Source organism: Triticum urartu, chromosome 1A, assembly GCF_056163025.1.
Source record: "Triticum urartu cultivar PI428250 chromosome 1A, HENAU_Tu73, whole genome shotgun sequence".
NCBI classification, from domain to species: Eukaryota; Viridiplantae; Streptophyta; class Magnoliopsida; order Poales; family Poaceae; genus Triticum; species Triticum urartu.
In genome coordinates this window covers 355,117,308-355,142,025 of record NC_141873.1, presented here as the reverse complement: position 1 = coordinate 355,142,025, position 24,718 = coordinate 355,117,308, and positions in this window count along the sequence as shown.

Below are 24,718 nucleotides of genomic sequence, written 5' to 3'. Positions count from 1 at the left end.
ATCTACCAACTCCTGGTAGTTGTTGAAGGTGGCTACCATCAACTGCATGCTCAACTCATCATTCAGTCCTTCCAAAAACTTCTCTTGCTTAGCTGCATCCATAGCGACGTCATCTGGGGCATAACATGCTAAATTACTAAATTCCTCCACATACTGGCCAACTGTCCGTCCTCCTTGGCGCAAGTTACGAAACTCACGCTTCTTCATGGCCATAGCTCCTGCTGAAACATGGGCAGTACGAAAAGCCTGCTGAAACTGGTCCCATGTGACAGTGTCTACAGGAAAAGTGGCTGTGAAATTCTCCCACCATGATGTTGCGGGTCCTTCTAGCTGATGTGCGGCAAACTTCACCTTCTCCGCATCTGTGCATCCTGCTGTGGTCAACTCCCTAGCTGTCTTGCGGAGCCAATCATCTGCTACTATCGGCTCGGTGCTACTGGAAAACACCAGCGGATTCAGCCTAAGAAAATGGGCTAAGTGGTCAACAGGTGGTGGTGGTGATGGGGGGTTGTTGTTGTTGTTCCCCTAATTCTGATTCTGGACTAGCAACTGCATCAATGTGTTCTGCTGCTGGATCAACTGGGTGAGCTCCGGTGGAAATGCAAATCCGGGGTCACGTCTCGGAGGCATCTGAGGGTTTAGAAAAGATGAGATGTAAGAATAGAGGGGGTCTAAAGAGAAACACTACCCATATGCACATGAGGCAAAAGCAAACAATTCACTTCATTCAATCAAACAAGGGAATACAATCGATCTAACTATCACAAAAGTGCTCGGGCTACTATATTTACATGGTGGACTACTACTACTGAGGAGTGGTCTACTAGAAATATTCTTCGGTCGTTGACTCCATGATATCTGCTCCAGCTTCATCAACATAGTCATCATCGCTACTGTCTGGTTCCGAGTCGGTGCCGTCGATGATGATGTAGTCTTCTGGGTTAATTTCCTTGGGTTCTTCGTCTTCATCTACTGGTGTCGGGCCTCCCATAAATATTCCAATCTTCTTGATCAGGTCGTCATTCTTCTCCACCAATACTTCAATTTCTTCTTCATAATCTTCACGTGTACCCTTGAGTTCTTCCTCCAGTTCCTTGATTCTAGTCTTAGCCTTCTTCAGATCTATCATGTCGGCACACATCTGGTTCTCCTGGCGTCGAATGTGCTAGTTTAATTCCTGGATAAATGTTGCGATTGATCTATCCTTCCTGGTGCTGATCATCTACCAGTGTTCATCTCGGCGCCCACAAATCTGGTAGATAGTATCCTTGAGATCCTTGCGGTAGACTTCTCCAATGCGTCCCATGGCGATGTGAGCTGCCATGCTCTTTCCTAGACTCCAAGTTGGTGGATCAAATGAAAACTCTATGGGCTCAGTGACTGGCATGAACGTCCTTCCTGGAACTTGAACTTGAATCATCCAGCGCTCTTCTTCAGGTAAAGTGGCGTTGTAGGTTCCCGTGAAGCTTGGTACTCCTATGTTCAGGTATCTAGTGACTTCCTTCAAGTGTCGTCCAAAGGGTGTATCTTCATCCGGTTGTGTGAACTTGTTCCTTGCATCCGCCATCCTAAAGAGTAGAAAAGATGAGGAGTCAGAGAAGAAGAGACTGAATAGTGATCTAGGTCTTTAGCTTAGTGGTCGTGTCCTACAGTCAGCGTGTGCTCTGATACCATTTCTGTAGCGACCAGACCTCAGACAGTCTGATCTCTGTGCTCCAGTGTCATCCCTAGATCAGTAATGCTGACACCACACAGTACTCGGAGGATTTATAGCAGAGTAGCAATCACACACTTATTACATCGAGTGTCTCGGAAGAGAACTTATTACAATAAATATGGCTTAAGGCCATCTAATAACGATAACAGCGGAAGGTTTGGAAGATAAGTGAGTCCATCAACTCCAACGGCATCACTGAGTATAGAACCACGACCTAAAAACTCCTTAATCATCGTCTGAAAAGTCTGCAACATTAACGTTGCAGCCCGAAACGGGTCAGCACATGGAATATGCTGGCAAGGTAACACATAGAGAGTAATGGAATGAAACAGCTATACTATATGCATATTTGGCTGGTGGAAAGCTCTATGGTTACAGTTTTTGCGTAAAGCCAATTTTTCCCTACTTCAAAGGAATAATTTTTTTTAACTATCATGGTAGTTGTTAAACATTGAGAATGGTTGACAGCATTCTCAATCCCAATTAAATAACATAATTAAACCCAACAAAATTAATTTAGAGTAACGTGTTGAGATTCACATGAAAATCCAAGTACTAGATACTCAAGATGTCCATGACCGGGGACATGGCTAATCATGATTAGTTTGTTACACTCTGCAGAGGTTTGCGCACTTTTACCCACAAGACTCGATCGCCTCCGTTTGGTTTCTCGCACTACATGGTGTTTGAGAAGACGGATGACCGAGACATAGTCTTTTAGAAGCGCTAGAACCTTACGATCGGGTAGACCGTACCACCTACATCCCCTACATCTGCTAGTCTACCACTGTAAGAGTTCGCACAACTTAGTCAACTATGCTAGAGCCCATAATAGCTTGTGGCTGCACATGGAAGTTTCTAGTATGAATAGACTTATGATCCCTTTGAGCCTGGGTGGCGGTCCAAAAGAAAACAGGCAAGTCCTGGAATACCCAGGTGCCTCAATCCACCCAGATGTGTGTTTAAGTTGCCACCTTAGATAAACCATTAATTAACAATCTCACATCTGTCAATGGATTTCACTCACCCAATCCATGTCTACTAGCATAGCATGGCATGATAAGCAAACGTAGAAGTAACTCCCAAAGGTTTGAAAATAAACTGGTAATAGGTACTACCTCAGCTACTTCCCATCCCACAATTTAATTAGATCCTAATCATGCAATGTGTGTGGATTGATCTAATGCAATAAAACTAGGTAGTAGAGAAGGTATGATCAAAGTGTTACTTGCCTTGCTGATGATCCAGGAAACCTAGCGATTCGAAGTAACAGGCGGCGCACTCCGGATACTCTATCGCAAACAAACAAACAAACAAGCAAGCAATAAGTACTCATCTAATGCACAGGTAAAACTCAAATAAGAGATCTAACAAGAAGGTTCAACTTAAGAACTCTGGTTGGCAAAAAGAATCAAATCGAACGAAGCAACGAAAAACAAACGGCGAAAGAAAACAACTTCGTTCTAGTAATCTGGATCTAGGGAAAATTTTACAGTAGCAAAATCTTGTTTAAGTTGATTAAACGGATAGAGGGTTTCGAGACGAATCCCTAGGCGCTTGAATCGCCTGATTCCCATAAACGAGCGAAAAGATAAACTAAAACGAAAATCGGATCAGGAATCGCGATCAGAAAAATCGCGGATTTAATCCGAGAAAAAAAACGAAGAACAGATTAACGAACGAACGTTCGTTATCTGAAACTAAACGATGAATGCGTTCGTTAAAACGAACGAATCGGTGAACGTTCACTAATTAAATAAACCAGAGAAATAAACCGATCTAGGGTTTCGAAAAAAAACGAGGCGGTTTTTTTAAAAAAAACGAACAGCGAACGGCGGCGACTATACCTCCGGCGAGGTACTCCGGCGGGCGAGGCGGGGCTCCGGCGGCGGCGGCTATGCGGGGCGGCGGGGCGGCGCAGCAGCGGCGGCGGCGGCGTGCGGCGCGCGGCGGCGGCAGCAGCGCAGGCGGCGGGGCGGCTGCGGCTTGGCGGGCGGTGGGGCAGGGTGAGGTGAGGGACGGCGGGGCGGCTCGGTATTTAAGAGAGGGAGGGGGTGCTGCCTTGGGGAAGGGGGCACAGCGGCGGCCCCGAGCCGGACTCGGGCGGCGGCGCGGCTCCGGTCTCCTGGAGGGAGACGCAGGCGGCGGGGTGGGCCGTCGGCTGGGCTTGGCCCAGTCGGCGCGGGCACGTTTTTTTTAAAAAAAAATATTCCGCTCAGAAGAAAAAGAAAAGAAATACTAAACGGACTCCAAAATTTCCGAAATAAATTTTCACGGGCTTCTAAAATCAAGCCTCACAAGGTGAACATTTATTTGGGACCTAAATGCAATTTTGAAAAAAAATGCATTTTTTCCTAATTTCAAATAAAACACCGAAAAACTCCGAAATAAAATCTTATTTGATTTTATTATTAAATCCTCAATATTTATTTATTTTGGGAAAGTTATTTTATTCCCTCTCTCATATTTTTGTAATAGAAATAATTGATGATAAAATAAATAAAATCAAATGATCCTATTCTCAAAATTTGAGAGAACTCAAATATGAAAATATCGAAATCCCCAACTCTCTCAGTGGGTCATTGAGTTGCGTAGAATTTCTAGGATCAACCAAAATGCAAAAGAAATATGATATGCATTGATGATCTAATGTATAACATTCCAAATTGAAAATTTGGGATGTTACAAAAGCTATCATCAATAGGTAGTGGGTCATCAAGAACATTCTCTAACCTAGATAAGTTGTCTGCAACGGGGTTCTCAGCTCCTTTTCTATCAACAGTATGCAAATCAAATTCTTGTAGCAAGAGAACCCATCTAATAAGTCTAGGTTTAGCATCTTTCTTCTCCATAAGATATTTAATAGAAGCATGATCAGAGTGCATAGTTACTTTAGAATCAACAATGTAAGGTCTAAACTTATCACAAGCAAATACAACTGCTAAAATTCTTTTTCAGTAGTAGCATGATTTCTTTGAGCATTGTCTAGAGTCTTACTAGCATAATGGATAACATTTCATTTCTTATCAACTCTTTGCCCTAGAATAGCACTGAGGGAGTCCTTGATTAGGGGGTCTGCGGACAGCCGGACTATATCCTTTGGCCGGACTGTTGGACTATGAAGATACAGGATTGAAGACTTCGTCCCATGTCCGGATGGGACTCTACTTGGCATGGAAGGCAAGCTAGGCAATACGGATATGTATATCTACTCCTTTGTAACCGACCTTGTGTAACCCTAGCCCCTTCCGGTGTCTATATAAACCGGAGGGTTTTAGTCCGTAGGACAACATATACAATCATACCATGGGCTAGCTTCTAGGGTTTAGCCTCTTCGATCTCGTGGTAGATCAACTCTTGTAATACTCATATTATCAAGAATAAATCAAGCAGGACGTAGGGTTTCACCTCCATCAAGAGGGCCCGAACCTGGGTAAAACATCGTGTCCCGTGCCTCCTGTTACCATCCGCCTTAGACGCACAGTTCGGGACCCCCTACCCGAGATCCGCCGGTTTTGACACCGACATTGGTGCTTTCATTGAGAGTTCCTCTGTGTCATCATCATTAGGCTTGATGGCTCCTTCAATCATCGATAGCGATGCAGTTCAGGGTGAGACTTTTCTCCCCGGACAGATCTTTGTGTTCGGCAGCTTCGCACTACGGGCCAACTCGCTTGGCCATCTGGAGCAGATCGAGAGTTACGCCCATGGCCACCAGGTCCGGTTTGGAAGCTTAAATTACACGGCCAATATCCGCGGAGACTTGATCTTCGACGGATTCGAGCCCCTGCCTAGTGCGCCACACGGTCATGATGAGCATGATTTAGCTCTGCCATCGGACAGTGTTCAGGAGATTGCGCCGGCAATCGCTCCAACCCTCAATTCGGAGCCAGATGCTCCATCCATGGACGGGTGGATAGACCCCGCCACGGAGGCCGCACTCTCATCGGCGATCGAGCCGAGTATCGACCTTACCCTTCGCGGGAGCCATGACACCGAACTACCGGATTCCTCCCCGGCCACGGACTCCGAACCGCTTGCGCCCGTGCCTATCGAATCTGACTGGGCGCCGATCATGAAGTTTACCTCCACAGATATTTTTCAGCACTCGCCCTTCGGCGACATACAGAACTCATTAAGGTCTCTCTCCCTATCAGGAGAGTCCGGGCCGAACTATGTTCGGCAGGATTGGGATGCGGATGACGGAGAAATTCGCCGCCCACCCACTTAGTAGCCACTGTCGACAATTTGACCGACATGCTCAACTTCGACTCCGAAGACATCGACGGTATGGACGACGATGCAGGAGACGAACAGGAACCACTGCCCACTGGGCACTGGACACCCACTTCATCATATGATGTATACATGGTGGACACACCCAAAGAAAACGACGACGAGGAACGGAAGAACGGAGCGAAGGGTTGTTCCCCCGAGAAGCAGTCAAAGCGGCGGCATAAGCGCCGCTCCAAATCTCGCCTCGGCAGAAACATCGGTCATATAGACCCAGCAATAGAGCAAGGTGAACCATCGCCCGACCAGGGCAACACGGAGAATCAAACCGAACAACCCGACCGCGTCGAAGATAACAGTCCGGACGATATCACACCGGACAGGCACCCGGAGCAACAGAATGCCCATCAAAGTCTGGTTGCCACTGCGAGGAGTCTGAAAAAGCAGAAGCAAAGGCTCAGGGCTGCACAAGACACACTCAGAATCAGATGGAGTGAAGTACTCAACACTGCAGCAAAGTACGGCGATAATCGCCACACCAAGAGCTACCCGAAGCGAAAGCTGCTACCCGAATTTGATGAGGAGGCCTTAGACCCCCCGCAATCAAAAAACAAAATGGCCATCTAGTCGGATAGATGACCTCGTGGCCAACATAGAACGGCAAACGATGCCGCACATAAGCCGGTACGCGATCCACGTGAGGACTCGCATCAAAAGTACGGCGCAACTAGATCCATCTATGGGCCACGCAAGCGCGCTCCAGCATGCAATGCAACACAACAAACATCCCAATACCTCGGTACACCCAAATACAGGGGTGCCACACACCCCCTATGTTTCACCGATGAGGTGCTGGGCCATGAATTTCCAGAGGGATTCAAACCTGTAAACATAGAGGTGTACGATGGAACGACAGACCCTGGGGTCTGGATTGAGGACTACATCCTCCATATCCATATGGCTCGAGGAGACGATCTCCACGCCATCAAGTACTTACCCCTCAAGCTCAAAGGGCCAGCTCGGCACTGGCTTAAAAGCCTCCCAGAAAACTCCATTGGAAGCTAGGAAGAGCTCGAAGACGCCTTTCGGGAAAATTTTCAAGGGACATATGTCCGACCACCGGATGCAGACGATTTAAGTCATATAACTCATTAGCCCGGAGAGTCAGCCCGAAAGCTTTGGAATAGGTTCCTCACTAAAAATAACCAAATAGTCGACTGTCCAGACGCAGAAGCCTTAGCAGCTTTCAAGCACAACGTTCGAGATGAATGGCTTGCCAAACACCTCGGCCAAGAAAAGCCGAGAACAATGGCAGCATTTACAAGCCTCATGACCCGCTTTTGCGCGGGCGAGGACAGCTGGTTAGCCCGATACAGCACCAGCGACCCAAGTACATGCGAAGTCAGGGACGGAAACGAGAAATCACGACGCAGCAAAAACAAGCGCCGGAATAAAGAAGACGCCCGAAGAGTACAACGGTAAATGCCGGAATCAAAAGCTCTCGGCCAGGTCAGCAAAAGCTGCCCCCAAAGGCAACAAAGACGAACTGTCTAGCCTAAACAAGATTTTGGACCAAATATGTCAGATCATAGCACCCCCGATAAACCTGCAAATCATACCCATAGAGAATCTTGGGTCTTCAAGCAGTCCGGCAAGCTCAACGCCGAACACAAGGGGCAGAATACACCAAGCGAAGACGAGGACGAGCCTCGCAAGCAAAGCACTGGGGAATAGAAGAAGTTCCCACCAGAAGTCAAATCAGTAAACGTATTACATGTGACAAAGGGGAGAAACAAAGCGGCACTCCTAGAGACACATGCCCCAGGGCCTATCACCGCGGAGTCCCGCCACTGGTCGTTCCAACCGGTCACCTTCGACCATCGAGATTACTCGGCAAGTATCCGGTGTGCAGGATGGGCTGCCTTGGTATTAGACCCAATAATTGACAGATACCACTTCACACGAGTCCTGATGGACGGTGGCAGCAGTCTAAACCTAATATATCAAGACATAGTCCGCAAAATGGGGATAGACCCAACAAAAATTAGCCATAGCAATACTACCTTTAAAGGAGTAATGCCAGGCCCAGAATCCCATTGCACGGGCTCCCTACTACTAGAGGTTATATTCGGCTTCCCTGATAACTTCCACAACGAAAATTTAACCATCCACATCGCTCCGTTCCAAAGTGGCTATCAAGCACTACTCGGACGCGAGGCTTTCGCTCGCTTTAATGCAATACCGCATTATGCTTCCCTCATGCTTAATATGCCCGGTCCACGTGGCATCATTACAGTGGATGGAAACATTGAGCGCTCCTTGCGTGCGGAAGACCGTGCGGCTGCCTTGGCAGCCGCACACTAAACGGCCTCACCAACTAAAGCGTCTGACAGGTCGTTAAGACCACAGACACGGATGGACAAGTCCGGTACTGCTATATGTAATTGATACAGGTTTGATGGCTATACCCCTATTACAATACAAGGGGCTCAACGCGCGTGCACAAGTGATAATCAGGCTCAACTTTACTCATATTGTTTATTTAGTATAACTTACCTTTTGCATGGCAACTTTTCAATTAAGTTCCTCTCTTTTTCAGATGACCATCGTGCTACACCCGTCCAGAATACGGCACAACGGAGACACAGGCGCAGACGTGCAACAGGGACCCGTTCCAAGGATTCTTTTTAGATTAAGACCTTGCGTAAACCTTTTTTACTGTCTCTTGTTGATACACATCCCTCGGATTCTCAGTACAATTGAGAAGGATGCTGACGTATTGGCATGTGGCCACGTCAGAATATTGCACGTACCTGGACAACAGGGGCTTATTACAAAGGGCACTGTTTAGGCCCGGTTTACACCATAAAGACCGAATACCTTAGGGAGTGTTCGGCGTCGCGAGTTTGGCCTTATATGCATCAGCTCCGAATCATGTCTTTGGTCAAATGTTGGGTTTGCCCGGCTCCTGTGTTTTGCTGCCTTACGTTCTGCTCTATCGGCTAAGGCAGCACCAGGAGAACTACTACGATTGTGCCCTGGTTCATCCGGACGAGCACCTCAGTAGAGAAAGCCGAAAACTGACTATCATGATATAGCGTGAGACTGGTCAACCACTCAATGACCTATCGGAATCTTCGGGATTCCTCCGCCTTAAAGAAGGGTCGTTTCCCGGCCAGGCATGTACGCACCCCGAATTCGGATCAGTGCGGAGCCACCAGGGGCTATATAGTAGCCCCACTTTCAAACTCCTCTGGCTAAGTGAAAGTGTTAAAGCATTATAGTCTGGTTGCCTAGTTCGCTTCACTATCACCTCCTTAATGGACCAAGACGTTGGATCAAGTGTGAAGATGCGTCTTTTGCGAACACCCCCGCATTATATGCGTGGGGGCTAAAGCCGACGACTGCAATCTTTCAGGTTATATACATATATACATAAACGGCCGCACAGGAGGCATCATAATACTTTCGGGCAAAAGTATAAATACAGCCATGATAAACTTAATAAAACATTGTTTTTACAATGGGAATACATGTCACTCAAGCATAATATTCTTCGAGCACTGGGCCTCTATCGAATGAGCGCCTTCAAGAACTTCTTCAAAATAGTGCTCGGCAGCCACTCGGCCTATGGCCAAACCCTGCGCTGCAACAGTGGTGGCATCCATCTCCGCCCAGTATGTTTTGACACAGGCAAGGGCCATCCGCGAGCCTTCTATGCACGCCGACCTCTTCATCGGATTAATGCACGGCACCGCACCAAGGAACTGCTGCACCAAACTAAAATAGTTGTTCGCCTTTGGCCTTTCCGGCCACAGATGATCCACAACAGACCTCATGGCGAGACCGGACAATCTATTCAGCTCGGCCCATTCGGCAAGCCGATCAGTCAATGGAAGCGGACGCTCTGGAACATTAAATTGTGACCAGAATATCTTGTCCACTTCATGATCTGTTTGATCTCAGAAGTATTCGGCCGCATCGACAGCACTCGCTGCCAAGTCCAGATATGCGTCCGCCGAACTCCATAGCCGGTCCAGAGGGGCATACTGAGGATCTCCAACCTTCCTCCGCGGCATAAAGGGTTTCCCAGCCGCGATATCCCCGGCTTGACGCAGCTCCTCCTTTTTCGCTCTCATCGCAGAGTGGGTGTCTTTGGTCGCCATCGTGGCCTTTTCCAGGTCCATCGCCTTCGCCCGGTTTTCTTCTTCAAGAAGCTGGCAACGGTCGGCAGTATCTTTTAACTTTACAGCCATCTTGGCCATTTTCTCTTTGCTCTCGCAATGTGCGGCCTATTCGGCCCTTAACTCTTTTGCCGCTTGCAAAGCAGCCGCATTGCTACTCCTTGCTTGCTCCTTGGCTCGGGCAAGCTCCGCCCGAAGGGTCTGCATGGTGGCCGCTCCATCTGCAGTCACAACATATTAAAGATACTGGCATCATGCTGCTCTTATTATGTGACGATCACCAGAAAGTCCACTCACCCTGTGTCTCATCAAGCCGCTCATTGACAAGCACGATGTCGGCATCTGCCGCATCCAGCTGCCGCTTTAGTTTGGCATACCCATCAGTCCGGCTAGCCACCGAAGCTTCCACCACCTGCACATAAAGGCAGTTTGGTTATTGCCTAGGACTATGATCCTCTGTTTGCCATCATTTTCGACGACAACCAGAGCCTCAGGGGCTACTATCTACACAGGGCACATCTAAAAATGTGCGGTACTTTCAAAAATATACTTCATTTCACGTACCTTAAAACCCGTCGGTAGACTCATAAAGGCTTCATGCAGCCCACTTTCGGTGGACGAAATCCTTTCAATCACCGTACCCATCAATGCGCGGTGCTCTTCTGAGATAGCCGCCTTCTCCAGCAGATCCCTCCGTACATCCGACCGCGCACCAGACGATGCCGGACCCTTTTGATTGCTCTCTTCGAGAGCCGAATACTGAGGACTTCGGGTGGCCATAAGATTACCTTCTGGCATTGCCAGATCAGGAGAAGCCCTCTGCGATGACACCTCAGGGTCGCCCGCTTCGTAAGGCGGTGCGGCAGAAGGAGGCGTTTCGCTCTCCATCATCTCCGGAAGAAGATCCCCCGAAGACGAGCTCAGCTAAGAAGGGCTAAGATCCGAACTACAAGATAAATACTTCGGTTATTTTCCTCAGAAGTAAGGTAGGATATCTTCACTATTAAATACCTTTTGATTACTTACAGCTCGTTAGAGGGCTGATCCTCGCATGGTCATTGTACGGCAAGAACACCCTCCGAGGCAGGACCCTCTGGCGGAGATTTCTTCTCCCATTTGGAAACCTTGATTTCCGGATCTTCGGAGGTAGTCCTCTTCCTTCCCCGGGGAGAGAGAATGTCAGATTCTTCCCCTCGGTTATCCTCCCTCGCTGAGGCACTCATTCCCTTGGTTGGAATAGGTAGCGATGGAGGCCCGCTTTCGCCCTCTTTATTCCCCCCTTCATCTTCCTTTGAGGGCACCGGACAAGGTGCTGGCTCGACCATCTTTTCCAGCACCGGATTGTCCAAGCCTTCAGGAAGGGGGGCCGAACACCGGATCATCTTCGCCTTTGTTATCCAGTCCTGGTCAAAGAGCGATTCTTCAGAATGATGTCATGATAAATAAAAGGAGGGTGTGTTCGGCCATGGGATTACTTACTTGGGCAGCGGTGCGGTTGCTGCTCAGGCCCACATCCTCGGTAATGTCCGGACACTCTATTTGGAGTACGAAGAACGATTTGTACATCTCCTCATGCGTCATGTCGAGGAAGTTCTGAATAGTGTGTGGTCCTTCTGGGTTGAATTCCCACATACGGAGGGGCCAGCGTTTGCAAGGCTGGACTCGACGAACCAGCATGACTTGCATTACCATAACCAGACTGAAATCTCCCTCGAAGAGATCTCGGATACGGCTCTGCAGTATTGGCACGTCCTTGGCTGGACCCCAGCTCAATCCCCTGCTGATCCATGACATTAGTTGTGGTGGAGGGCCTGAGCAAAAGGTGGGGGCAGCTACCCACTTGGCACTTCGGGGAGCTGTGACGTAAAACCACTCCCGTTGCCACAATCCAGACACCTCTGGAAAGGAACCCTTTGGCCATGGAGCATCAGCAATTTTGCTTATTAAAGCACCTCCGCATGATGCGTACTGTCCCTCGACCTTCTTTGGCTTCACATCGAAGGTCTTGAGCCACAAGCCGAAGTGAGGGGTAATGCGGAGGAAGGCCACACAAACGACAATAAATGACGAGATGTGAAGAAGGGAGTCCGGGGCCAGATCGTGAAAATCCACCCCGTAATAGAACATAAGACCCCTGACAAAGGGATCCAGAGCGAGGCCTAGTCCTCGGAGGAAGTGGGAGACGAACACAACGCTCTCGTTGGGTTCGGGAGTAGGGACGACCTTCCCTCGGGTGGGCAGCCTATGCGAAATTTCGGCGGTCAGATATCTGGTCTCCCTCAACTTCTTGATGTCCTCCTCCGTGACGGAGGAAGACATCCACCGGCCTTGAAGGCTGGATCCGGACATGATTGAAGGTCCGAAGTGCCTGACCTTGGCTTTGGGTGTTAGAACTCGAGGCGGGGGAGGGATTCGATTGAGCACGGGAGGGAAAAAAGTAAACAGCCTGGTCCCTTTATAAAGAGGGTGAATATCAAGCGTCCTCCTCATGGCCGTTTGGGACTTGCCTAAAATCTAGGAGTCCTAGGCATGGTTGGGTTACCCACGTCCGTTTTGATGAGAATCCCGTAATAAGGGGAACACGATCTCTGCTTTGACAAGACGTGTCAAGAAACCGCCCCGCGTTATGTGCGGGGCTGGTTAAAGAAAAACGGTTCGAATAATTACCGGGTCATGGCATGATGTCATGCTGCCAAAACGTGTCAGCAGATTAGATTTGTGGAAATATTATTCTCTCTACGGTGGTATGTGGAACTTATTTTGCAGGGTCGGACACTATCCTTGTATTCAAATTCTTCTGTGGTTTATTCGGAGGAGGAACCCGCCTTGCAATGCCGAAGACAACACTGCGCGCCGGACTCATCGTCATTGAAGCCTTGTTCAGGGGCTACTGAGGGAGTCCTGGATTAGGGGTGTCGGTGTCAAAACCGGCGGATCTCGGGTAGTGGGTCCCGGACTGTGCGTCTAGGCCGGATGGTAACAGGAGGCAGGGAACACAATGTTTTACCCAGGTTCGGGCCCTCTTGATGGAGGTAAAACCCTACGTCCTGCTTGATTAATATTGATGATATGGGTAGTACAAGAGTAGATCTACCACGAGATCAAGGAGGCTAAACCCTAGAAGCTAGCCTATGGTATGATTGTTGTATATGGAGTTGATTGCCTACGGACTACAACCCTCCGGTTTATATAGACACCGGATAGGGTTAGGGTTACATAGAGTCGGTTACAATGGTAGGAGATCTTGAATATCCGCATCGCCAAGCTTGCCTTCCACGCCAAGGAAAGTCCCATCCGGACACGGGACGAAGTCTTCAATCTTGTATCTTCATAGTCCTGGAGTCCGGCTGAAGGTATAGTCCGGCTACCCGAACACCCCCTAATCCAGGACTCCCTCAGTAGCCCCCGAACCAGGCTTCAATGACGACGAGTCCGGCGCGCAGATTGTTCGGCATTGCAAGGCGGGTTCTTCTCCAAATCTTGTGTACCTGTAGGAATAATGTCCGATTTTTGTAATGTAGTGCTCCTCGGCTTCCATGCTCAATAATGGCCGTCTTCCACGTGTCAAACGAATGCGAAAAGCCGGGGCGTTTTTACATCCACACCCCTAGCCATATAAACGAGCCGCCTATTTAACGGGATGGGGATTTAGGTCCAAACCACATCTTATCCTTTCCGCGAGTTATCATCAGAGCGCTTCCAGCAAAGGTCCATTCCAACATGACTAGCCATCGCAGCTCCTCCCCTCGCCCCTCCGGTCCCAAACCCGGGGACTGGGAGAGTTGCACCATCTGCATAGCGAGTTAGTGTCGCTTCAGGCCAAGGGATTTCTCCCTCAGGCATACATGGTCCCGGTCCGAGCTGGTCTCGCCACCTATAATGGCGGTAAACAAGTGGAGAGCACCCCCAATCCTTCTAAAGGAGAGCGGGTGTGCCTCGTCCCCTATCTAATAAGGGGACTGGGATTTCCAGTTCATCCATTTCTCCGCGGGCTTCTGGAGTTCTACGGCCTCCAGCTGCACAATCTCACGCCCGCCTCCGTATTGCATATTGTGGGTTTCGTCGCCCTTTGCGAGCTATTTTTAGGCGTTGAGGCTCATTTCGCGCTGTGGAAGAAGTTATTCTGCCCGTTCTCAAGAGGGGTCTATATACCAGGTGGGCGGAGCCGAAGTATGGCGCATCGCCGGGACCGGATACCTATCCGGAACCCCAAAGAAGGCGTCCGAGGACTGGCCTTCGGAATGGTTTTACATAGATGACGTCCCGCTACCGGACCCTATCCGGGTCGGTCTCCCTGAGTTCAACAGTGCTCCATTGAAGAAACGCTTGAGCTGGCGTCCGCGGTGCTCTTAGAGAGAAAGCGACAGAGACGTCCTTTACCTGATGGGCCGGATAAGACTGTTGGCTCATTCTGGACTAACCATGATTGGAGTCATGGCCGCATGCATTATGCGGGGGGTGCAGCCGCTTCAATATAGAGGCCACCCCATGTGGGATTTCAACGGGGAGGATGACGCCACTCGTTACGGTCGTAAGGGGTCGGCCTCAGCCGCCGCCTTAGTAAAGATCTTATCCTCTTTGTACAAGGGAGAAAAGGAGGAATTCCTCCGCGTCAACCCGCGGGCCGGATTTAGTATGTACGATCCTCCAAGTTGGGTAAGTGAACAATTGCGCTTGCCCGTTTGTTTTATACTCCCATGGTTAGATAGGTAGTCTAACGACTTCAATGCAGGAACTGCGACAGGAGGTAAAGGATATAAACAGCCGCCCTCCACAGCCCGAGGACCCAGAGCGGTCCCTCAATCCGGACTCCGAAGAGGATCCGGACATATCGGTGGAGCTTATCGACGGGGTGTTCCATTAGCTAAGCAAGGACAATACCTTGGTAGCCATTACGGCGGATTACCCAGGGTTAATCCCGGCCTCCCAGGTGACAGAAACCGGGGTCTTATTCCCTTGAAAGAGATTCCACCCACACGTAGCCCGGCGTTTCTGACGACAGCCGTGTTTTGCAGGGGAGATTTCCGAGGCAGGAGGCCGAACCTGTGGCGGCTAGCCAACAAGGGGCCGCAGGGCCTCGTGGGGAAAAAAGGAACGTAGTCCAGACTGAGATGCCGGTGCAAAGGTATAGTGCACCCTTTGTTTCCCTGGAGTTATTCTGTCAGGGCATATTAACGCTCGTGCTATCTTCAGAACGAAGAGACCTCGTCGGACTACATCCGGAGAGGTTGCCAATCGCGCCTCCACCAGCCAGGCTCCAACGTCTGGCCAGGAAGCGGAGGCGAGCGCAAGGTGCGCACCGGACGCTCCTCCGACAAAGGATGCGGAAAGGTTGTCTGCCACAAATTCTGAAGTGGAGAGTGCCATGAACCACAGGCGTCGCCGGACAATTCTACGCGACGCTTGTTTCTCCCAAGAGGCTTTAGATGCCTTTAATTCGGGAGATGCGTACCTCCGTGCCGCTCAAAATGGTTTAGCCAGAGCCACGGAGCAGTATGTAAAAGACATACGGGTAAGAAAATTTTGGTTAAATATATATATGCCAGTAGCCCCCGAGACTTGAAGCAGTTAGAGCAACTGATTTAAGGATCATTTAATATGCAACTTCTTACAGAGAAGAATATCGTACTGTCCCAGGAGCTGGAAAAGTGCAACGCCCAACTAGAGGCCGCACTAGCCGCATCAGGGGAGCCCAAAGAGACCCCCTTAGGTAAGATATACTTCGAAAGATTAGTATTGTGCGGTGTGTGTGCAAATCTGACAAATCATATTGCAGATGGCGCCGGACTCGATCCGGATAAGCAACAACTCTTACGCCGGCTAAAGGCCGGTGAGAATACGTTGACAAAGGTGAGGCGAGAGAAGAATGAGCTTCAGGATGCCAACACCAAGCTGGACGTCGAACTTAAAGATGTTCGTGGCCAGCTGTCGAACTCCACGAAGGAGAATCAGCGGCTTCGACGCGGCATTTTTAGTAAGTGCTTAAACGAACTTTGAAAAAAGAGTACAGCGAGGAAGTCGACTAACAGAGTAATGTCTGTAGGTATGCTCATAGGTCGTCCTGCAGAGGAGATGCCCGGTTCTACGGGAGACCTTCTTCCCGAACTCTTGCAACTGCACGAGCGAATTCGGCAGGCGATGCGGGGTTTTGCCCAAGCCTTATGGCCTGCCCACTCCGTGCCCGAGGGCCTTGGAGAGCTTGCGGAGAAGCTGAAGGGAGCTCGGCGGTGCTTCCGGTTGTGGAAGATATCGGCCTGCCTACAAGGCGCTAGGGAGGCCTGGGCCATGGTGAAGACCCGTTTTACGAAGTCTGATCCAAACCACATGGCCGAGGTCGGACCAGTGGGGCCTGACGGGAAGGAGATCCCTGTAAGCTTAGTATACGGCCAAGTAGAGTTGGCCGCAAAGTATTCCCAGCAGGACTGTAAATTAGACAGCATGTTAGATGGTATAGAAGAGGAATACAATCAGTTAGAATGACTGTGTAATTTTGAATTGACATGTGTAATGCCTTCTAGCCGGATTGTAGATCATTTGTCGTTGCCGACCTTTTCGCTTCAACCTCGGGACCTGACGGTCCGGAGTGTGTCCGAATACCCTAGCGGTTATATAAGAACCGGGGTATGCATGGAGACCAGGCATAGGGGTCATCAGTGCTTTATCATACAAGTGCCCAACTAGTTATGTTATATTACATGGTTAGTAAGAAACATCTTCCAGAGAGAATAGTTCTGTTAAGGGTTCCTTTCGCTGGGAGGCATGCCCTAAGGTGCATGTCCGGACTGCGTGAAGAGACGCAGAAAAAAAAGCATCTGGGGGCGCATAAAATGAGTAAAAAGATCATCTTTTATTTCACCGACCGAATATTCCCTTAAGAACGCTAGCTTTTGGCTTCACCCAGTCTGAGGTACACATCCGGCTGACCCGGTAGTAACAATCGCAGAGGTGCTCCCTTTACCGCCTAGCCGAACAATCGGGAACGTAGGGGTAAGCACAGGAGCCAGGCAACCCAGCTTGGCCAAAACTGAAGTCATATCGATGCATATAATGGTGAAGAAAAAGGTACATGCGGAAGTTTGACGCATGTGTTGGGCGTGAAGCCCGTATAAATAAGCTTCTGTTAAAGAAGCCCCCAGGTTTAATAAGCGCGAGTGGCGCGTCACTAGATGAGCCTTTAAGGGCTATGAAAGAGAAAGAAAAAATGGGAAGGAGAGAAATGTAAGACTGAAAAATACAAAAAGGGATGGACAGGGGAAGGAGACAAACACAGAGTCCGGCGCTAGGCATAGAATCTTCGGAGACGGGTGGCGTTCCACGGGTTCGGCTTGAGTCGGTTGTTCGACGTGTCTCACAGGCGGTACGCCCCACCAGTCAGGACTTGGTCGATTATGAATGGACCTTCCCACTTGGGCTTGAGTTTGTCCTTTTTCTTATCGGGCAGGCGTAGAACTAGTTCGCCAATATTGTAATTTTTGGCCCGTACTTCTCTGCTTTGATATCTTTGGGCCTGCTGTTGATAAAATGCGGAACGGGCTTTTGCCGCATCGCGCTCCTCCTCCAAGGCGTCCAAGTTATCCTGCCGATCGAGCTCGGCTTCTCTTTCTTCGTACATGCGCACTCTAGGTGAGTCATGAATTATGTCGCAGGGCAGAACTACTTCTGCGCCGTACACCATAAAAATGGTGTGTACCCGGTGGTGCGATTTGGAGTGGTCCGCAGCCCCCATAGCACGGAGTCGAGCTCCTCTACCCAATGCGTGTTAGATTCCTTGAGGGACCGCACCAGTCTGGGTTTAATGCCGCTCATGATAAGACCATTTGCACGTTCGACCTGGCCGTTGGTTTGTGGGTGATAGACGGAAGCATAATCGAGCTTGATGCCCATGTTTTTGCACCAGAGTTTTACCTCGTCGGCGGTAAAGTTTGTACCGTTGTCGGTTATGATGCTGTGGGGGACGCCATAACGGTGTACAACCCCGGATATGAAGTCTATCACAGGTCCGGATTCGGCCGTTTTAACAGGCTTGGCTTCTATCCATTTGGTGAACTTATCCACCATGACCAGTAAGTATTTTTTCCTATGGGTTCCACCTTTAAGGGGTCCGACCATGTCAAGCCCCCAGACCGCAAAAGGCCAGGTGATGGGTATAGTTTGGAGTGTGCTGGTGGCATATGGCATTGGTTGGCAAAAAGTTGGCATCCAGGGCATCGTTGGACTCGGTCCTGAGCGTCTGCTCGGGCCGTCGGCCAGTAAAAGCCTGTACGGAAAGCCTTGCTAACAAGGGACCGAGCAGTGGCATGGTGACCACCGAGTCCGGCATGAATTTCAGCCAGGAGGTTCCGCCCTTCCTCTTCGGAGATGCATCTTTGAAGGACTCCGGTAGTGCTTTTCTTATAAAGTTCTCCCTCATGGACTCTGTAGGCCTTAGATCGCCGTACTATGCAGCGGGCCTCGTTTTAGTCCTCTGGGAGTTCCTGCCTAGTAAGGTAGGCTAGGAATGGTTCAGTCCACGGGGCGATAACCGCCATTATTACGTGGGCTGAAGGTGTAATTTCGTTGGCAGAGCCTCCAATTGTGTCAGATTGTTCGGCGTCGAGTGGTGCGGCTGGGTTCGGGCTGTTATTTACGGGTTCCCCCTCCCATTCTACGGATGGCTTGAACAATATTTCCAAAAAGACGTTGGGGGGACTGCATCGCGTTTTGCTCCGATGCGTGCTAGGACGTCCGCCGCTTGATTGTTTTCTCGGGCTATATGGTGAAACTCAAGCCCTTCGAACCGAGCTGACATTTTTAGGACGGCGTCACGGTAAGCTGCCATTTTGGGTCATTGGCGTCGAAGTCTCCATTTATTTGGGATATCACGAGGTTTGAATCCCCGCGTACCTCTAGGTGCTGGATACCCATGGATACTGCTATCCGGAGGCCATGTAGGAGGGCCTCATATTCGGCCTCATATTGGAAGTCGGCCAAAACTTGCGATTTAATAGCTTGCCGTGGCTTATAGGTTATATCGAACGGGAGAAGCTCGATGGCCCATTTTGCAATCCGGCCCGTTGCATCGCGGTTGTTGATAATATCGTTTAGTGGCACTTCCGAGGCTACTGTTATGGAACACTCTTGAAAGTAGTGTCGTAGCTTCCGAGATGCCATGAATACCGCGTATGCAATCTTTTGATAATGTGGGTACCGTGATTTGCATGGAGTGAGGACAGTGGACATGTAGTAGACCGGCCTTTGAAGGGGGAATTTGTGTCCGTCCGTTTCCCGCTCGACAATGAGTACTGCGCTGACAACTTGGTGTGTTGCTGCAATGTACAATAACATTGGTTCGCCGGTGATTGGCGCGGCTAGGACTGGGTTTTTTGCCAATATGGCTTTTATTTCATCAAGTCCGGCCGTGGCGGCATCCGTCCACTCGAGGTGTTTGGTGCGCCGAAGAAGGCGAAAAATGGGTAGTGCCTTTTCTCCCAAGCGGGAGATGAAGCGGCTTAAAGCCGCCACGCACCCGGTTAATTTTTGTATTTGTTTAAGGTCCTTTGGGACATCCAATTGTGACAAAGCTCAGATCTTGGCTGGGTTTTCTTCAATTCCTCTACCGGATACAATGAAGCCCAAGAGTTTTCCGGCTGGAACGCCGAAGACGCATTTTTCTGGGTTGAGCTTGATGTCATATTTTCGGAGGTTGTCGAATGTAAGCCTCAAGTCATTTACTAGGTATTCGACATGTCTTGATTTGACGACCACATCATCCACATACGCCTCCACTGTTTTGCTGATCTGGTTTGCCAGGCATGTCTGGATCATGTGCTGATATGTTGCGCCGGCGTTTTTAATCCAGAAGGGCATTGTGTTGAATCAGAATGGGTCGTATGGTGTGATGAATGCTGTTGCAGCTTGGTCTGATTCTGCCATCTTGATTTGATGGTAACCGGAGTATGCGTCGAGGAAACACAACAAATCGTGTCCTATGGTGGCATCGATAATTTGATCGATACGGGGGAGGGGAAGGGATCCTTTGGGTAAGCCTTGTTAAGGTCTTTAAAATCGACACACAGGCGCCAGGATTTGTCCTTCTTTGGTACCATCACCAGGTTTGATAGCCAGTCCGGATGTTTTATGTCTCTGATGAATCCGGCCTCTAAAAGCTTGGCTAGCTCCTCTCCCATAGCCTGTCTCTTGGGTTCAGAAAAACGCCGAAGGGCTTGTTTGACAGGTTTAAATCCTTTTAGGATATTTAAGCTGTGTTCGGCCAGCCTGCGTGGGACCCCTGGCATGTCTGAAGGGTGCCAGGCGAAGATGTCCCAGTTCTCTCGTAGGAACTCTCGCAGTGCGGCGTCTGCATCAGGGGTCAGTCGTGCCCCGATTGAAGCTGTTTTATTGGGGTCCGTTGGATGGACCTGGAATTTGACTATTTCGTCAGCTGGCTTGAAGGACGTGGATTTGGATCTCTTATCGAGTATCACATCATCCCTGTTAACCGTGGAGCGCAGCGCAGTCAGTTCCTCGGCCGCTAAGGCTTCGGATAGCGCCTCAAGGGCTAATGCGGCTGTCTTGTTTTCGGTGCAGAGTGCTATGTCCGGATCACTAGCTAGAGTGATAATTCCATTCGGCCCGGGCATCTTAAGCTTCATGTACCCGTAATGGGGTATTGCTTGGAAGATTGTGAATGCTTCCCGCCCTAGTAAAGCGTGATATCCCCTCTTAAATGGGGCCACCTGAAACGTGACTTCTTCGGACCTATAATTATCCGGCGTGCCGAACACCACATCTAGTGTGATTTTTCCTATGCCGCGCGCTTCCCGACTGGGGATTATTCCTCTAAAGGTTGTGCTGCTTCGCTCGACGCGGTTCCACTCTATTTCCATTTTTTGAAGGGTTTCCTCATAAATGAGGTTCAGTCTGCTGCCTCCATCCATGAGCACCTTGGTGAGGCGAAAGCCGTCCACTATGGGACTGAGGACCAATGCGGCTAGTGCTCGGGCTGTTCGGAATCTAGATTCATCACCTGCGTTGAAGGTAATGGCAGTGTCGCTCCATGGATTTATTGTTGCAACTTGATAGACTTCGGCGAGGCTGCGGAGTGTTCTTTTTCGCACATTGTTTGATGCGAAAGTCTCGAAGACTGTGAGAACGGTACTGGTGTCCTTGGGCTGGCTTTCTGCGGCCTCATGAATTAAGAGGTCCTCGCCGATTTTGGCCACCTGCCGAAGTATCCAACATGCTCTAAGGCTGTGAGTTGGTGTGGCGTCCTCTGTACTGTGAATTCTATAGGGTCCATCAAGCCATCTTTCTAGTACGGTTCCATGCCCTGTAGAGGGTTTTGGCTTTTTGGTGTTTATCCCGGGTGTCCTATGATAATGCACCCTCTTAGTTCGGACGGGATTACTATTCAAGGCCAGATTATCCCAAAAATTTATTTCGGTTTTACAGGCGCTTTCCATCGCACAGTATTTTTGTACTATGGACGCCAAGTCAGCGAAGCGACGACTTACAGCGTTAAGGACTCCCTTGTCCATGCAATTACTGCAGAAAATTGAGATTGCGTCTTCCTCGCGGCAATCCTTTATCCTGTTCATAACCAGGAGGAATTTGGCCCAGTAATGATGTACTGTTTCCTCGGGCCTCTGCCTGATTTGGGAAAGATCGCTTATGATCGGGTGGGCGGGTGTCGTTGAATCTGAAACCTCACCCAATCCAAGATTCAGAGGCCGAAGAGTTTCCGAACTCTGAAGTTCGGATTCTTGGATGTTGTCCAGTGAATCTGGCCCGTTGCCTGATCCTAAGCTCAGGTCTTGAGTTACATCTCCCCCTCCGCGGGTATCCGGCTTGGAGGGGTCGGGAATTCGGACGTAGCTAGTCCTTAAAATAGATGAAGGGTCACCGCACTGCGTCTCTACCACGGCAACGTGGTGGGTGACTTGGGGAGAGTTAATTTCTCTTAGATCGAGTTTAAGCCCAACCTGGTCGTAATCCGTAGCGACCCCCAGGGCGGCGATGTGATCCAAGAGCTTGTTTACGGAAGAGAGCTCCATTGGATCTAGCTGCTCGACGAGCTCCGAGCTGACGTGTAGGTTGCTTTTGATGACCCGAGAGGTCACCGTCGGCGCAACAGCCGAACAGGCGGTCATGAGGAAACCACCTAGCCGAAGGGTTTGGCCGACAGCCACGGCTCCCTTAGCAATGGCGTCGTCTTTAAAGACGGGAGGAGGCATCCTTCCTGATTGTGACGGCACAGAGGAACTCTCAATGAAAGCACCAATGTCGGTGTCAAAACCGACGGATCTCGGGTAGTGGGTCCCGAACTGTGCGTCTAGGCCGGATGGTAACAGGAGGCAGGGAACATGATGTTTTACCCAGGTTCGGGCCCTCTTGATGGAGGTAAAACCCTACGTCCTGCTTGATTAATATTGATGATATGGGTAGTACAAGAGTAGATCTACCATGAGATCAAGGAGGCTAAACCCTAGAAGCTAGCCTATGGTATGATTGTTGTATATGGAGTTGATTGCCTACGGACTACAACCCTCCGGTTTATATAGACACCGGATAGGGTTAGGGTTACATAGAGTCGGTTACAATGGTAGGAGATCTTGAATATCCGCATCGCCAAGCTTGCCTTCCACGCCAAGGAAAGTCCCATCCGGACACGGGACGAAGTCTTCAATCTTGTATCTTCATAGTCCTGGAGTCCGGCTGAAGGTATAGTCCGGCTACCCGAACACCCCCTAATCCAGGACTCCCTCAGGGGGTCTCCGGACAGCCGGACTATATCCTTTGGTCGGACTGTTGGACTATGAAGATACATGATTGAAGACTTCGTCCCGTGTCCGGATGGGACTCTACTTGGCATGGAAGGCAAGCTAGGCAATACGGATATGTATATCTCCTCCTTTGTAACCGACCTTGTGTAACCCTAGCCCCTTCCGGTGTCTATATAAACCGGAGGGTTTTAGTCCGTAGGACAACATACAATCATACCATAGGCTAGCTTCTAGGGTTTAGCCTCTCCGATCTCGTGGTAGATCAACTCTTATACTACTCATATTATCAAGAATAAATCAAGCAGGACGTAGGGTTTTACCTCCATCAAGAGGGCCCGAACCTAGGTAAAACATCGTGTCCCCTGCCTCCTGTTACCATCCGCCTTAGACGCACAGTTCGGGACCCCCTACCCGAGATCCGCCAGTTTTGACACCGACAAGCACCTACAGCATAATTGCTAGCATCACACATAATTTCAAAGGGTAAATCCCAATCAGGTGGCTGAACAATAAGTGCAGAGACTAATGCTTTCTTAATTATTTCAAATGCTTCTACACAATCATCATCAAAGACAAATGGTATATATTTTTGTAATAAATTAGTAAGAGGCCGAGAAATTTTTGAGAAGTCCTTAATGAACCTCCTATAAAATCTAGCGTGACCAAGAAAACTTCTTATACATTTGATGTCCTTGGGACATGGCATCTTTTCAATAGCATCAACCTTGGCTTTATCAACTTCAATACCTCTTTCAGAAACTTTATGCCCCAAGACAATACCTTCATTAACCATAAAGTGGCACTTTTCCCAATTCAATACAAGATTAGTTTCTTCACATCTCTGCAAAACTCAATCAAGACTGCTCAAGCAATCATCAAAAGAAGATCCATAGACGGAAAATTCGTCCATGAAAACCTCACAAATCTTTTCACAAAAGTCAGAGAATATAGCCATCATGCATCTTTGAAAGGTAGCAGGTGCATTACATAAACCAAAAGGCATACATCTATAAGCAAATGTACAAAAAGGGCATGTAAAAGTAGTCTTTGATTGATCTTTAGCCGACACAGGTATTTGAGAGAAACCAGAATAACCATCTAGAAAGCAGTAATGTGTATGATTGCATAATCTTTCTAGCATTTGATTGATAAAAGGTAAGGGGTAATGATCTTTCTTAGTAGCCTTAATTAATTTGCGAAAATCAATTATCATCCTATAACCTATAATAATTCTTTGTGGAATCAATTCATCTTTATCATTAGGAACAACAGTAATACCTCCCTTCTTAGGGACACAATGAACATGACTTACCCACTGACTATCAGCAACGGGATAAATTATACCTGCCTCCAGAAGCTTTAGTATTTCTTTTCTTACCACTTCTTTCATTTTAGGATTCAGGCGTCGTTGAGGATCACGAACTGGTTTGGCATCTGCTTCCAAATGTATTTTATGTTGACATAGAGTGGGACTAATGCCCTTAAGATCGCCAAGAGTATATCCAATAGCAGCATGGTGCTTCTTCAGAGTTTTCAATAATCTTTCTTCTTCATGCTCTGAAAGGTTAGCACTAATAATAACAGGATATATCTTCTTTTCATCAAGATAAGCATATATAAGATTATCAGGCAACGGTTTAAGCTCAAACACGGGATCACCCTTAGGTGGAGGGGGTCCCCTAGGATTTCAACAGGCAAATTGTGTTTCAAAATAGGTTCCTGTTTAAAGAATACTTCATCTATTTCCCTTCTTTCATTCATAAACATATCATTCTCATGGTCTAGCAAATATTGTTCTAAAGGATCGCTAGGAGGTACGGCAA